Below are 16,152 nucleotides of genomic sequence, written 5' to 3'. Positions count from 1 at the left end.
TATTCCATGGTGTATATGTGCCACATTTTCTTAATCCAGTCTATCATTGTTGGACATTTGGGTTGGTTCCAAGTCTTTGCTATTGTGAATAATGCTGCAATAAACATACGTGTGCATGTGTCTTTATAGCAGCATGATTTATACTCCTTTGGGTATATACCCAGTAATGGGATGGCTGGGTCAAATGGAATTTCTAGTTCTAGATCCCTGAGGAATCGCCACACTGACTTCCACAAGGGTTGAACTAGTTTACAGTCCCACCAACAGTGTAAAAGTGTTCCTATTTCTCCACATCCTCTCCAGCACCTGTTGTTTCCTGACTTTTTAATGATCGCCATTCTGACTGGTGTGAGATGGTATCTCATTGTGGTTTTGATTTGCATTTCTCTGATGGCCAGTGATGATGAGCATTTTTTCATGTGCCTTTTGGCTGCATAAATGTCTTCTTTCGAGAAGTGTCTATGTACTTCTTAATCTTTTGAGATGTCCTTTTTTGCAGTTATGTTTTCAATTATCATATTCTTCAGAATTTGTTTCCTGAACACACTGTTATACTTGCTCTTCATTAATTTTATCCAAGCCAAAAATTTCAAGTAATACCTAAATTGTCTCAATTTATGTCTTACTTGTTTATATTTCTGTCTCTTAGATACCATGGTGCCCCATAAAAATCTCAAGGTCAATATGACCCAAACTAAAACTTATTATTTTTCTTCCCACTCCAAAGATACTTCTCAATAATCCTTATTTACATGTATAATTCTATCATCAATATGCTCACCTAAGTCAGAAACTTTGAAAACGTACTAGTCTTTCTTCTCCACAACTCCTAGTATTTCTCATTGGTTCCCAAGACCAATTGATCTAGCTTTTAAATGACTTAACTCTATCCGTTTCTTCATACCAAGAGCCCTTGTCCTTAGTTTTCATTGTTCCCATATTTTGCTTGCATTATTAACACAATTTATATTGTGGAGTTAGGAAGTAATACAAAGGTAACTGAAGAACATTGAATTCTTGGAGAAAAAGAAACCTATATAAGGAGAATCTCTAACATAATGTGAAAAGAGTGTGGTAAGTTGGCATCGGGTTGTTTGATAAGTTTTACCATAAGATGAAATCTAAGGCTGCTGATTATTGAAATGTGATATTCCAAAGGTCAGATGATAATTTTGAGGAAACGGTGATGTTTGAATATTCCCAAGGGATTTTCTGTTCTACTGAATACCTGTGCTACTTAATTCTGTCTCAATTTAATTAATTTAAAAAGTGTTTGTCAATTATAGACTAAAAATTTGGCAGGCACGTATGCAGAGCTGAAGCCATCCTCTTATTCCCAGACTAACCTCTGTTTTCCCTGTCTTGGTAAGTGGTACCTGCAGAAGGCCATTCTACCACCCTAGAAACCTCAACATTTTCCCTGCTCTCCCATCCTAGAATCTTCATTTTGATTTTCTATCACCCACAGCTTAGTTCAAGGCTTACTATTCATTTTCTTGAGAGCGGTGTTCACATTTTTGTTGATATTGGTTCTTTAGCACTCTGCTTGACATTTACTATTTTTACATAAATATTTGTTCATTTGCATTTTAAAATCCTAGACATTGTCATCTATGGTCTGGACTATTCCAATAGCCTTCTAACTAGACTTTATACTGATAGCATTTTTCCCAGTTCAACTCACTCTTTATGTTGCCAACTAAGTTATCTACCTGAAAACTGAATTAAGTCTGTCCTTGCCTCCACTGGCTTTCAAATGGCTTCAAGCTCAAAGTTCAATATCCTTCACTGGCTATTCAAGGCCTTTTATAACTGGTTCCAATTTCCATTCACAGTCACATTATTATCACTTTCCTCTCTTTTTTCTTTCTTTCTTTTTCTTTCTTTCTTTCTTTCTTTCTTTCTTTCTTTCTTTCTTTCTTTCTTTCTTTCTTTCTTTCTTTCTTTCTCTTTCTTTCTCTCTCTCTCTCTTTCTCTCTCTCTCTCTCTCTTGCTTGCTTGCTCTTGCTCTTGCTCTGTCGCCCAGGCTGGGGTGCAGTGGCGCGATCTCGGCTCACTGCAAGCTCCGCCTCCCGGTTTCACGCCATTCTCCTGCCTCAGCCTCCTGAGTAGCTGGGACTACAGGCATGTACCACTATGCCCGGCTAATTTTTGTATTTTTAGTAGAGACAGGGTTTCACCATGTTGGCCAGGTTGGTCTCAAACTTCTGACCTCAGGTGATCCACCCGTCTCGGCCTCCCAAAGTGCTGGGATTACAGGCGTGAGCCACCGTGCCCGGCCCATTCTGCATCTTATGCCCCAGTTACTTCTTGCCATTCCTTAAATAAGCTAGGCCTTCCTTCATGTGTTTCTGTACCAGCTGTTCCCTTTGCAAAGAGGCTGTTTTCCCTCAGTCCACCTGGCAAATTTCTTTGAACACACACAGGTCACCCAGGAAGCTGGCCTTTTCTTCACAGCCCTGTGTTGTACCTCTAAGGTGTATAACTCACTCTTGCCTATTTACCCCATACTTTTTGAACATCTGGAAGGCATGAATTTTTATTTATTCACTTCAGAATTTTCTGAGCTTTTTGTATAATGGGTGTGTAGTTGTTCCTAGGAAAGATTTATTAAATGAATAATCAAATCATAAGATAACTATTTTAAGTTATGCACAGATTTTAATATCTTACACAATTATGCATAAGTACATTTTTACAGTTTTGTTTTTTTCTCTAGTCACAGAGGTTTATGTGAGTTCTACAGAAAAAATAAAGAAACATTGTAATTGTGCAAGATTTCAGTTGAGATATTTAGTGACCCTGTTATCTAGGCACTCTAGGCCCTGAAAGGAAGAAAAAAGAGAGAAAGAAGAAAGAGGAGGAAGGAAAGAAAAGAGAGAGACAGAAAAGGAGACATTAAAGAAAGATTAAACAAAAATGGTAGAAAAATGATAAACTAGCACGGGCATAAATATGAACTGGCTCTAATAAACGAGACCTTTTATCATGAAAGTTCTGAGTTGTTATCTCCTTAGGGGCCATTCCACAGTGACCCAACCCACTTTTTCGTCCACAACTTCAACTTTGCTCAATCAATCAGCATAATTAATCATTACTAAGAATGCTTCTTTGGTTTCTTTTCTGTTTGTCATTCTCCTCTTTCCTTTGTTAGGATACTTTAACCCTTTATTCATCTTCCTCTATCAAAATCCTACATAAGCACTCAAGATGTCACCACCTCCAGAAAGACTTTCCTGATTCTCTCACTGAATGAAAATTTCCTTTTCTTAACTCATCTAACACTTTGCACCCCTTTTAATGCCCTCGTCACAACCTGCCCTCTACTGTGGTTATTTGTGTACTTAGCTTATCTCACCTATTAGGGTTTAAGCTTCTTTTTTTTTTTATTACTATACTTTAAGTTTTAGGGTACATGTGCACAATGTGCAGGTTAGTTACATATGTATACATGTGCCATGCTGGTGTGCTGCACCCATTAACTCGCCATTTAGCATTAGGTATATCTCCTAACGCTATCCCTCCCCCCTCCCCCCACCCCACAACAGTCCCCAGAGTGTGATGTTCCCCTTCCTGTGTCCATGTGTTCTCATTGTTCAGTTCCCATCTATGAGTGAGAGCATGTGGTGTTTCTTTTTTTGTCCTTGCGATAGTTTACTGAGAATGATGATTTCCAATTTCATCCATGTCCCTACAAAGGACATGAACTCATCATTTTTTATGGCTGCATAGTATTCCATGGTGTATATGTGCCACATTTTCTTAATCCAGTCTATCATTGTTGGACATTTGGGTTGGTTCCAAGTCTTTGCTATTGTGAATAATGCTGCAATATAAACATACGTGTGCATGTGTCTTTATAGCAGCATGATTTATACTCCTTTGGGTATATACCCAGTAATGGGATGGCTGGGTCAAATGGAATTTCTAGTTCTAGATCCCTGAGGAATCGCCACACTGACTTCCACAAGGGTTGAACTAGTTTACAGTCCCACCAACAGTGTAAAAGTGTTCCTATTTCTCCACATCCTCTCCAGCACCTGTTGTTTCCTGACTTTTTAATGATCGCCATTCTGACTGGTGTGAGATGGTATCTCATTGTGGTTTTGATTTGCATTTCTCTGATGGCCAGTGATGATGAGCATTTTTTCATGTGCCTTTTGGCTGCATAAATGTCTTCTTTGGAGAAGTGTCTGTTCATATAGGGTTTAAGCTTCTTAAGTTCAGGAAAAGTCTCTCATGTCTCTCCTCCCCTCTTTTATAGCAGTGCATGCTATAGTTTTGACATTCAATAAATATTTTCAACATAAAATGGAAACGGGTCATGGGCCTTGATATAGTTTGGATATTTTCACTACCCAAATATGTTGAATTGTAATCCCCAATGTTGGAAGTGGGGCCTGGTGGGAGGTAATTGAATCATGGGGCTGGATTTCTCATAAATGGTTTAGCACCATCCCTTTGGTGCTGTTCTTGTGATAGTGATTGAATTCTTGAGCGATTTGGTGGTTTAAAAGCGTTTGACATATCACTCCCCACTGTCTCTCTCTCTCTCGCTCCTGATTCTGCACATGTGATGTGCTGGCTTTCTGTCTGCATTACTCCTCAGAAGTTGAGCAATGTCCATGACGTGCTTGTACAGCTCACAGAACTGTGAGACAATTAAACCCCTTTTCTTTACAAATTACTCAGTCTCAGGTATTTCTTTATAGCAATGCAAGAATGGCCTAATACAGGCCCTGTTTGGCATTAATAAGCATCTTGGGGCCTGAACTATCAGATAAATCTATGTCTCTGCCTTAATCTGTGCTAAATTTTGTGCAATGTCTCTGTCTTATTTCCACTTAGGACTAAAAATCTGTATTTCAGGGCTATTAAAGAATATATTATTAAAACAATAAGAATACTTGTAAAGATTTTTGAAGTACCAATCTTCAGACTTCTTAGCCCTCAAACATTATAATATTGAAAGAGGCAACACGTTATCTTGTCAGGAGCACAGACTCTGGATCTAGATCTACTTCGGTCTGAATCCTGGCTCTGCCACTTACAAGCTGTGTGACCTAAGTAAGATCCTTAACTCATCTGTTCCTCATGTTTAGTAACTATAAAACAGGAATAATAACAGTACCTATCTTATAGGGTTGATGTGATAATGAAATGCATTAATGTATGTAAAATACATAGGACAGTATATGGCACATGGTTAATGTCTAGTAGATTTTAGCTATTACTTTACTATTATTATTTGCTGTCAGTTGCATATGTCTGCTCCCCCCAACCCCCACTCCAAAAGCGTGAGCTTCTGAACAGTCAATACCCTATTTTCTCAGACTTTGTATTTCAAGTGACTCGCACAGTCACAGTGCCTGGTACAGAGTAAACACTGAGAGAGAAGAACCTTGAAGAAAATTCTTCCTTGCCCTAGAAGTGAACCTGAACTTGCATACTCCCTGCCATGGGTATCCAAATAACTCTCTTTTCTTGCTCCCATCAACCTCATATTTAACCCTGCTGGTTTTCATTTATTTTATAATTCAATCATAATGAATTTTAAAATCCATTCTAACTTCCAAGGATCTCTAGAGACTTGCTTCCTCAGTCTGACATCACATTCGTTTACATTTCTTATTTTTTTATTTCCTTGTATGAGGTCTAAGAACTGTTCCAATAAAACGCTTTGAAGATTGCATTACACATATTGTGTGCTATTTATTCCTGGCTAGATGTTCAAATTGACAAGCAAGAAATTGCTTATGCCTTGATCAACGATTACAAATGGTAATGCTGTATCTGTTATAATAGAAACAAAACTGGACCTGGACTGTTCTTTTGTAGCCTTGTAACCTAATAGTTGAAATGGAAAATATATGTACAAAAAATAGCCAATTCAAGTTTAGGGAAATGTTAGAGACCATCCAGCTTTATCACTTTCCCAAGATGGTAAGTTCTCCTGTATCCCCATGATAAGTCCTCATCTGTCTTCTGCCTGGATTGTCTCAGGAAGAGTGAACACATTACATTTAAAGTTCTCTTCTACCTTTGGTGGGCAATTTTAATTGGTAGGCAATTGTTTCTTATAGTACTCTCAAAAACAATATAAGGTAGAAAAAAGTCACCATCTTCTATGATGGCCTTCAAATATTTGAAAACAGGTATTTTATTTCTTGACATGTTATGTATCAATAGATTGTACTAATGGAGCTCAAGAACTTTTAGACCTGGATGGCACATAAACTTAATTTAATCCTATTATTTTGCAGATAAGGAAATAAAAAATGAGAGGTTCAGTAAATTGCCCAATGTCACCCATTTGTTCATTCAGTTATTATTGGGTACTCAGCAACTGGCTTAAGAAATTCACACATGAAAGTTCATTATAACATATACAATTTTATAATTTATTATAAAGAATAAACTATGGACACATTTATAATTTAGTATGTAAGTAATGTTGAAGATCTTGGTGAGCCACAGCTAATCCATTCTCCTCCCTCCATCCGCAGAAGCTACTGCTAATCTATGTATGTTATTTAACATTCAAACATATTGTATCAGTTAGTGTTCCAGCAGGAAAGCAGAACCACTCTGAGTGACATGGAATAAGGGATATGTGATGGAGATTAGGTTTTATATGATTGTAGAAGCTGTCGAAGAAGTGGAAGACTATTGCCTCTGCCTCTGGTCCTGGGCCTGAAATTACTACAGTTTAGTAAGGTCAGCAGTGGAGAAGACAAGATAGACATGGAGTGGGGCAGAGTGAGAATAAAATGGAACATACGTCAGTATTTCACTGCCTCTGATCTCGATGATGAAGGCAAGGTAAAAGAAGCTGGGTACCCTTTGCCATGGAACAGCACACACACTTGGCATTGGACTCAGAGAAGCTGAAGGAGGAGCTGTGGACCTGGAAAAGCTGTGCACCTAGAGAAGATGCAGGCCTGGAGAAGCTGCGGGCCAGGCTGCTGCTCTATGCCAACAAGGCCAGCAACAGTCACAGCAACGTGAATGGGATGTAGTGGCTTCTGACTTTTACACTGACCCTTGGAGCAAAATGTCTGTTTCTTCTCTTTTGCCTTTCAAAGCATTTGGAATATCACCTGCCATCAACTGTGACTTACTACATGTATATGCATCCATAAACAATATGTGAAGTTATATTTCATGTTTTCAAGCTTTCCATTAATGGCATCATCTATCTGTTCTACTGTAACGTTTTCTCCTTTCACATTATGTTTGTGAAGTTTAACTATGTTGATAATTATTGTTGTTATTTGTGCTTTGTTTTATTTTGCATAGTATTGTATTGAAGAATTTGGCACAGTTTCTCTACTCTCCTTGATCAATATTTAGATTGCTCTCAAATTTTCAATAATCAATGCTGCAATAGTTTTGGACATGTCTTTTGGAGCACTTAGGTGAGATTTCTCCAAGCTGTAGAATTAAAAATACCTTATTTGATCATAGATTCTGCACCTCTTCAGTTTTACTAGTTATTGCCAGTTTACTTCTGAAAACTGTAACAATTTACACTTTCACCAGCAGTGTTTGACACTGGTGCTTCTCAATGGAGGTAGGGGGTGATTTTGCCCTCTAGGTGACATTTGGTAATGTGTAGAGATATTTTTAGTTGTCACAACCAGTGGGGGTGGGGTCATTCTATTGGCATCTAGTGGGAAAAGGCAAGGAATATACTGCTAAACATCCTTTTCTTTGTTTTTAAATTTCTAGATAACAATCATATAAACATAAGTTTACGTTTCCAAAGATGTTCATATAATGAATACGAATGAGTCTTGGAACCAGCCTCCCTAAGTTAGCTCCACTATATACAAATCACTTGGTTATTAGCAACCCAGATGGATTACAATGTGTATTCACCAGGCAAAGCACATTTGCAAGGCTCAAGAGATCTATGCATGTACTCTTGTCAGGGAGAATTTGAAATGTAGCTGTTGTAAAATCTCATTGATTATTGATGAAATAGTTATTAGAAAATCACCTGTGGCTTGCATTGTATTTCTATTGGATAGTGCTCATCTAGGTAATGGAAGCAAAACAAGTAGCAGTTGAATAAAGGGTTAATAAAATGTTCCCAATAGACTGCTTGCTAGCAACGTAACAGATAAAAAAATCTAGTGGGAAATTATCTTATGGTCATGTCCACGGCAAATAAGAAACTGCATTCTAAAAGTCTTGGTAATTACCATTTGCTAAACATCCTACAATGTGCAGGACATCCACCACACTACAGAATTATCTGGCCCCCAGTGACAAGTGTCCAGCTTGGGAAACACTGCTTTACCTCCTTGCAGTGGGCACTGTCATTGTTTTATAGTTTGGCCAATCTGATGAGTGTGAAATAATATCTAATTGCTTAAATTGTTCATTTCATTGAAGTTTAAAATGTTTTTCAAATGTTTATATTAGCGATTCAGATTTTCTGCTCATATCTTTTGACTACTTTTCTATTGATTATTTTGTTTTTCATTGTGTTTGTGTGTGTGCGTGTTTGTGTGTGAGTTCTTTATATATTTTAAATACTCAATTTTTTGGATACATGCATTAAATATATCTTTTCCAAGTCTTGGGCTTGTCTTTTTATTTATGCTTTTGTTTTCTATTTTTTTGAAAATGTATTTTAAACTTTATTGTGACAAATCAACTAATCAATGTAGCTTGTGATTTCTTGTATCTCGTATCTACAATTATAAAGCCGTTTTCTTTCTAAAGTTTCTTAAGTAGTGCCTGTTATTACTTCATTTTCACACTGCTATGAAAAACTACCTGAGATTTGGTCATTTATAAAGAAAAGAGATTTAATTGAATCACAGTTCTGCATGGCTTGGGGGGCCTCAGAAAACTTATGGCGGAAGGTGAAAGGGAAGCAAAGTACATCTTACATGGTGGCAGGAGGGGGTCGGGTAGTGGCACACATTAAAACCATCAGCTCTTGTGAGAACTCACTCACTATCACAAGAACAGCGAGGAAGAAATCCACCCCCATGATCCAATCATCTCCCACCAGGACCTTCCTCCAACATGTGGGATTACAATTTGAGATTAGGTTTGAGTGGAGACACAGAGCCAAACCATATCAGTGCCTTTCATATTTTAGTTTTTCATCAACCTGAAATTTATTTTTTTGTATGTAATAAAGTAGAAATCAGATTTTTAAGATATGAATAATAAAATATCTTGAGAACAAATTTTTGGTTATTTTCATCCTTTTTGAAATTTTCATTTCCATTTATTTCCTTGACAGCCCTTTTTCTCATTATTATTTTAAAAATATTTCTCTGTTGTGTCTGTTTCCATCTGTTTGAAAGAGTCTTTCCTTTCCTCTTCCTTTAAATTTTTGCAATTTCTGTGGTTTACTCTTACTCCTTCTTTCTCTCCTTATATGCTCATTCTGGATAAATATTACTACTATGATTTACATCTCTAGTCCAGCTCTGTCTTTTGAAAGCCATTCCTCTTTGTGTCCACTAGATATTTCTACCTCAGTGACCACAGATGCCCTACAAACAGCATTTACAAAACTACATTCATTATTTTTCCTCTGCTCCTTTTTCTATTTTCCCATTTTTATGGCTGTTCCATTGATCATCCAGTCATCCAACACTGGGTTCATACTGGAACCATAGACTCAATCCAAACTCATAGAATGTTTATCCTATCATATCATTGACTGGCTATCAAGGAGTTAGATCCCAGTCTTAGAATTGTGCATTCGCTTCTTCCTAGATTATTTAGGTTGATCGTTGTCTTTTGCGTTTTGGTCAAAAGCCCCAAAATGAACAGCTCCGATCATTTGCCACTTAAGCAAGAGATTCTTTTTACCACAAACAAAAGGATTTATTTCTAAATGGTACCATATGAATCAGCTGAAGAAAAGGTTCCAGTACATCACAGTCAGGGCCCCATCCAGCACTGCCTATTCTCTGAATTCTGTGTAGTTGTTTTGCATGCAGCATTTAACATCTGCCGGTCATCCAAGGTTGGGGCTCACTAGCAGAGATGACCTACAGATCTCTTCCCTCACCCTATTGACTCCAGGCAATTTCTTTGTGTGGCTCAATTTTATATACTATATTGGACTGTGGCTTAGACTAAAAATGGCACCATGCTAGTTTCAACATTTGAAACATTTGCTCCTTTAACCACTCGTAAATGGAGCATGAGTGGTGAATAATGAGAATGTAGTGCTTACATTGTCCTGAAGGTGAAACGAGATGATTATGAAGCACTTTGTTCACTGAGAGGCACATGGTTAAGTACTTAATGAATTGTTGCAAATATTATTATTATTGCTCCTACAAACTCCTACTGCTTTTGATTGTATATCTCACCACTAAACTAATACGCCTTTCTCAGATAAACTGATTCAGTCCTGTATCCCCGAAAGCCTAGCTTAGAGCCTGACCGATGGAAGGTATTCAATAGTTGGGGATTAAAATGAATTATAAGTGTCAGTGCCTTATTGAAAATGAGTTTATAAGACACTTTCCTGGGAGCAGTTTTTAGTAGAAGGAGAGGGAATGGATGAGGAGACTGGGTACATGAGAATGAAGGGGGCACCACCATTGGGAGAAAAATAGCCAAATATCTACTATATTGTGTGCATGAACTCAGATATTAGATCTTAAGATGATTTTGATTTATTCTGTACACAGTATTGGTACAGCTTGCCAACAACTTGGAAACATAGAGTATATCCCTGTTAAACATCATATAGTAAAATGAATTCCAGGTAGATTAAATGTGTAAACGGAAAAAATACAACCATCAAATTTTAAAGGAAAATAGGGAGAGATGAATGTGTGACCTTGGAGCAACATTTTCTTTTTCTTTCTTTCTTTCTTTCTTTTTTTTTTTGAGACAGAGTCTTGCTCTGTTGCCCAGGCTGGAGTGCAGCGGCGCGATCTCGGCTCACTGCAAGCTCTGCCTCCCGGGTTCACGCCATTCTCCTGCCTCAGCCTCCTGAGTAGCTGGGTCTCCAGGCGCCCACCACCACACCCGGCTAATTTTTTGTATTTTTAGTAAAGACGGGGTTTCACCGTGTTAGCCAGAATGGTCTCCATCTCCTGACCTCATGATCCGCCTGGCTCGGCCTCCCAAAGTGCTGGGATTACAGGCGTGAGCCACCGCGCCTGGCCAGGAGCAACATTTTCTAAGCACGCCACCCAAAAAAGGGAATTGATAGAAGACTTACTCTTATAAAAATAAGAAAAAACCTGCCCTATTTAAATATATTAATGAACGAAAGAGAAAAACAACTTGTAATGCTACTTGCATAATATATGACTAGGTGTTCATATTCTTTTTTTTCTTTTCTCTTTACTAGGTGTTAATATTCTTAACATGTGAGATACTCCGGTAAGTTAGGATGAAAAATATAGAGAAACCAATAAAAAAATGGATCAAGGGCATAAATATCCATTTCAAAAAAGGACAAATCACCAATACAAATATGAAAAAAATTACAATCAATAATTTAAAAAATTGTCGATTAAAATATAATTTTTGCTTTTTAAGTTGACAAACATTAAAAAAACACCAGCAATTTTCCATTTCCAGGGTGCACACTTTGTTATAAGGTGAGTAGGCTCTGGAAACCTCATGTACAGCATGGTGGCTATAGTTAATAGTAATGTATTGTATGCTTGAAATTTGCTAAGAGTATATCTTACGTATTCTTACCACAATAAAAAGAATGTAACTATATGAGGTGATAGATATGTTAATTAGCTTGATTGTGGTAATAATTTCACAATGTATACATATATCAAACCATCATGCTGTACACTTAAATATATACAACTTTTATTTGTTAATTATATTTCCATAAATCTGGGGAAAAGATCACCAGTGTTGATAAAATTTTGGAAGCAACACCTCTATGTACCACAGGTTATACATGGGTACCACTTTCTGGAAAGCAGTTTGACAATATTCATCAAAAACCAAAAATGTGTACTGATGCTTTGTCCCAGGAATTTCTATTCAAGGAATTTATAATTTGTACCCAAAGTTTTAACTGTAAGAACCTTAATCAAAGTGTGGTTTGTAAGTGGAATTACAATTCTATTTCCCAAACGACTGTGGTGGTCATGATGCCATTAGTATTTTAGTTATCTTGGGTCTTACTAAGGTCACTGTGAATCATTACAAGATATTTTGGTTTTATACCTCAGCACCAAGAGCTTGGTTAATTTGAGTCTTCCCCTGAGATATATCTAAGTTTATTGAAAGTAAACATGTTTCTGAGCCTACAAGTCTCAGACTGCAGATGCTGAATTATGGCAAATTTTCTCATGTAATAGATTCCACTTAGAGAGACCTCTTAGGAGACAGCCAGATTCCCCCAGATGACAGATTCCTCTGCTTCTCCATCTTGGCAGCAAGGATAAAATTTTTCTCAATTGTATCTTCTACAGTATATATCAATTTTCTATTGCTATTAGAACATGTCACCATAAACTTAGCAGCTTAGACCAACACCCACGTATTAGCTCATCTCTGCAGGTCAAGAGTCTAGGGGAGCTCAGCTGGGCTTCCTCCTTAATGTCCCAAAAGGCAGAAATCAAAGTATCATCAATGCTGGGCTCTTATATGGAGGCTGTGAGGAAGAATCCATTTCCAAAGGCATTCAGGCTGTTGGCAGAATGCAGTTCCTTACAGCTGCGTGATTGAGGTCCCTTTCTTTTTTGACTCTCAGCCAAGGTCACTCTCAGCTCCTCAAGGCTGGTCCTTGCAGTGCCCCCATTCATCTTCAAAGCCAGCAACAGCACAACAAATCCTTTCCCTATGTGGAATCTTTTTACTTTCTACTACCAGTCAGATAAATACTCCAATTTAAAAAGACTTGTGTGATTAGATTGGGCCTGCTAGAATAATTTCTCCTTCAACTGACTCAGAGTCAACTGATTGGTAACCTCTAACTACATTTGCAAAATCTCTTTACATAATCATTTTCACAGTCCTGGGAATTAGGGTAGAAAATCTTGGGCAGCAGGTTGCATTTTGGAATTCTACTTACAGCAACATAAGTTGCATTACTCTTGACTCTGATTGTTGATACAAAATAATGATAAAATTATAGAATGTAGAAATTAATCATGCTGTGCAGAGGTTATGAGTACTCATTGCTACAATTTGGAATCATGGGGGTAGACAGGTATCAAAAGTGTGAGGCTGGCTAGGTAGGAACTGGGCAGAGTTAACACTGGAAGATTATTGCCATGGAGGAAAATGGTTCAGTTTTGCCAAATCTTTCGTGTTTCCAAGACATTATATATATATATGCACACACATATATATCTTTTATGTATATATAAGATATATATATACACATACACATATATCTTTTATGTATATATAAGATATATATAAAATCTTCAGTTGTAAGAGTTTGTAACTAGTCTATACTTTTAAACACGTTGCAAAAAAATTTACAACATATGTATATTTAATTATACTTTAAGTTCTGGGGTACACGTGCAGAATGTGCAATTTTGTCACATAGGTATACATGTGCCGTGGTGGTTTGCTGCACCCATCAACCCATCATCTATGTTAGGTATTTCTCCTAATGTTATGCCTCCCCTAGTCCCCCACCCCCTGACAGGCATCAGTGTGTGATGTTCCCTTCCCTGTGTCCATGCGTTCTCATTGCTCAACTCCCACTTATGAATGAGAATATGCAGTGTTTGGTTTTCTGTTCTTGTGATAGTTGACTGAGAATGATGGTTTCCAGCTTCATCCATGTCCCTGCAAAGGACATGGACTCATCCTTTTTCATGGCTGCATAGTATTCCATGGTGTATATGAGCCACAGTTTATTTATCCAGTCTATTATTGATGGACATTTGGGTTGGTTCCAAGTCTTTGCTAGTGTGAATAGTGCTGCAATAAACATATGTGTGCATGTGTCTTTATAGTAGAATGATTTATAATCCTTTGGGTATATGCCCAGTAATGAGATTGCTGGGTCAAATGGTATTTCCAGTTCTAGATCCTTGAGAAATCACCACACTGTCTTCCACAATGGTTGAACTAATTTAAACTCCCACCAACAGTGTAAAAGCGTTCTTATTTCTCCACATCCTCTCCAGCATCTGTTGTTTCCTGACTTTTTAATGATTGCCAGTCTGACTGGCATGAGATGGTATCTCATTGTGGTTTTGATTTGCATTTCTCTAATGAACAGTGATGATGAGCATTTTTTCATATGTCCGTTGGCTGCATAAATGTCTTCTTTTGAGAAGTGTCTGTTCGTATCCTTTGCCCACTTTTTAACGGATTTTTATTTTTATTTTTAGTAGAGATGGGATTTCACCACATTAGCCAGGATGGTCTCGATCGCCTGACCTCGCGATCCACCCGCCTTGGCCTCCCAAAGTGCTGGGATTACAGGCGTGAGCCACCACACCCGGCTGATTGTTTGTTTTTTTCTTGTAAATTTGTTTAAGTTCTTAGTAGGTTCTGGATATTAGCCCTCTGTCAGGTGGCTAGATTGCAAAAATTTTCTCCCATTCTGTAGGTTGCCTGTTAACTCTGATGATAGTTTCTTTTGCTGTGCAGAAGCTTTTTAGTTTAATTAGATCCTATTTGTCAATTTTGGCTTTTGTTGCCATTGCTTTTGGTGTTTCAGACATGAAGTCTTTGCCCATGCCTATGTCCTGAATGGTATTGCCCAGGTTTTCTTCTAGGATTTTTTTGGTCCTAGGTCTTATGATTAAGTCTTTGATCCATCTTGAGTTGATTTTTGTATAAGGTATAAGAAAGGGGTCCAGTTTCAGTTTTCTGCGTATAGCTAGCCAGTTTTCCCAACACCATTTATTAAATAGGTAATCTTTTCCCCATTGCTTGTTTGTGTCCAGTTTGTCAAAGATCAGATAGTTGTAGATGTGTGGTGTTATTTCTGAGGCCTTTGTTCTGTTTCATTGGTCTATATCTCCGTTTTGGTACCAGTACCATGCTGTTTTGGTTACTGTAGCCTTGTAGTATAGTTTGAAGTCAGCGTGATGCCTCCAGCTTTGTTCTTCTTGCCCAGGGTTGTCTTAGGCTATGCAGGCTCTTTTGTGGTTGCATATGAAGTTTAAAGTAGTTTTTTTCCATTTCTGAGAGGAAAGTCAGTGGTACCTTGATGGGGATAGCATTGAATCTATAAATTACTTTGGGCAGTATGGCCATTTTCATGATATTGATTCTTCCTTTCCATGAGCATGGAATGTTTTTTCATTTGTTTGTGTCCTCTCTTATTTTCTTGAGCAATGGTTTGTAGTTCTTCTTAAAGACATTCTTCATATCCCTTGTAAGTTATATTCCTAGGTATTTTATTCTCTTTGTAGCAATTGTGAATGGGAGTTCACTCATGACTTGGCTCTCTGTTTGTCTGTTATTGGTGTATAGGAATGCTTCTGATTTTTTTCATATTGATTTTGTATCCTGAGACTTTGCTGAAGTTGCTTATCAGCTTAAGGAGATTTTGGGCTGAGATGATGGGGTTTTCTAAATATACAATCATGTGATCTGCAAACAGAGACAACTTGACTTCCTCTCTTCCTATCTGAATACCTTTTATTTCTTTCTCTTGCCTAATTGCCCTGGCTGGAAATTCCAATACTATGTTGAATCAGAGCGGTGAGAGAGGGTATCCTTGTCTTGTGCCGGTTTTCAAAGGGAATGGTTCCAGTTTTTGCCCATTCAGTATAATATTGGCTGTGGGTTTGTCATAAATAGCTCTTACTGTTTTGAGATCTGTTCCATCAATATCTAGTTTATTGAGAGTTTTTGGCGTGAAGGGGTGTTGAATTTTATCAAAGGCCTTTTCTGCATCTATTGAGATAATCATGTGGTTTTTGTCATGTGGTTCTGTTCATGTGATGGATTACATTTATTGATTTGCGTATGTGGAACCAGCCTTGCATCCCAGGGAAGAAGCCGACTTGATCGTGGTGGATAAACTTTTTGATGTGCTGCTGGATTTGGTTTGCAAGTATTTTATCGAGGATTTTCGCATTGATGTTCATCAGGGATATTGGGCTGAAATTTTCTTTTTTTGTTGTGTCTCTGCCAGGTTTTGGTATCAAGATGATGCTGGCCTCATAAAATGAGGTAGGGAGGATTCCCTCTTTTTCTAGTGTT

General features: G+C 37.7%; 1 non-coding gene across 1 annotated transcript; it reads right to left on the bottom strand.

Annotated features, from left to right (window-relative positions):
- Positions 1-8,087: 8,087 nt before the first annotated feature.
- Positions 8,088-8,209, bottom strand: LOC129043311 (small nucleolar RNA SNORA32). Its single transcript, XR_008504403.2, has one exon. It is a non-coding gene; the product is annotated as a small nucleolar RNA SNORA32 (small nucleolar RNA).
- Positions 8,210-16,152: the final 7,943 nt, after the last annotated feature.

Source organism: Pongo pygmaeus, chromosome 7 (assembly GCF_028885625.2).
Source record: "Pongo pygmaeus isolate AG05252 chromosome 7, NHGRI_mPonPyg2-v2.0_pri, whole genome shotgun sequence".
NCBI lineage: Eukaryota > Metazoa > Chordata > Mammalia > Primates > Hominidae > Pongo > Pongo pygmaeus.
The sequence above is the reverse complement of the archived record's forward strand: the minus strand, read 5'-3'. Positions and strand labels throughout refer to the sequence as shown.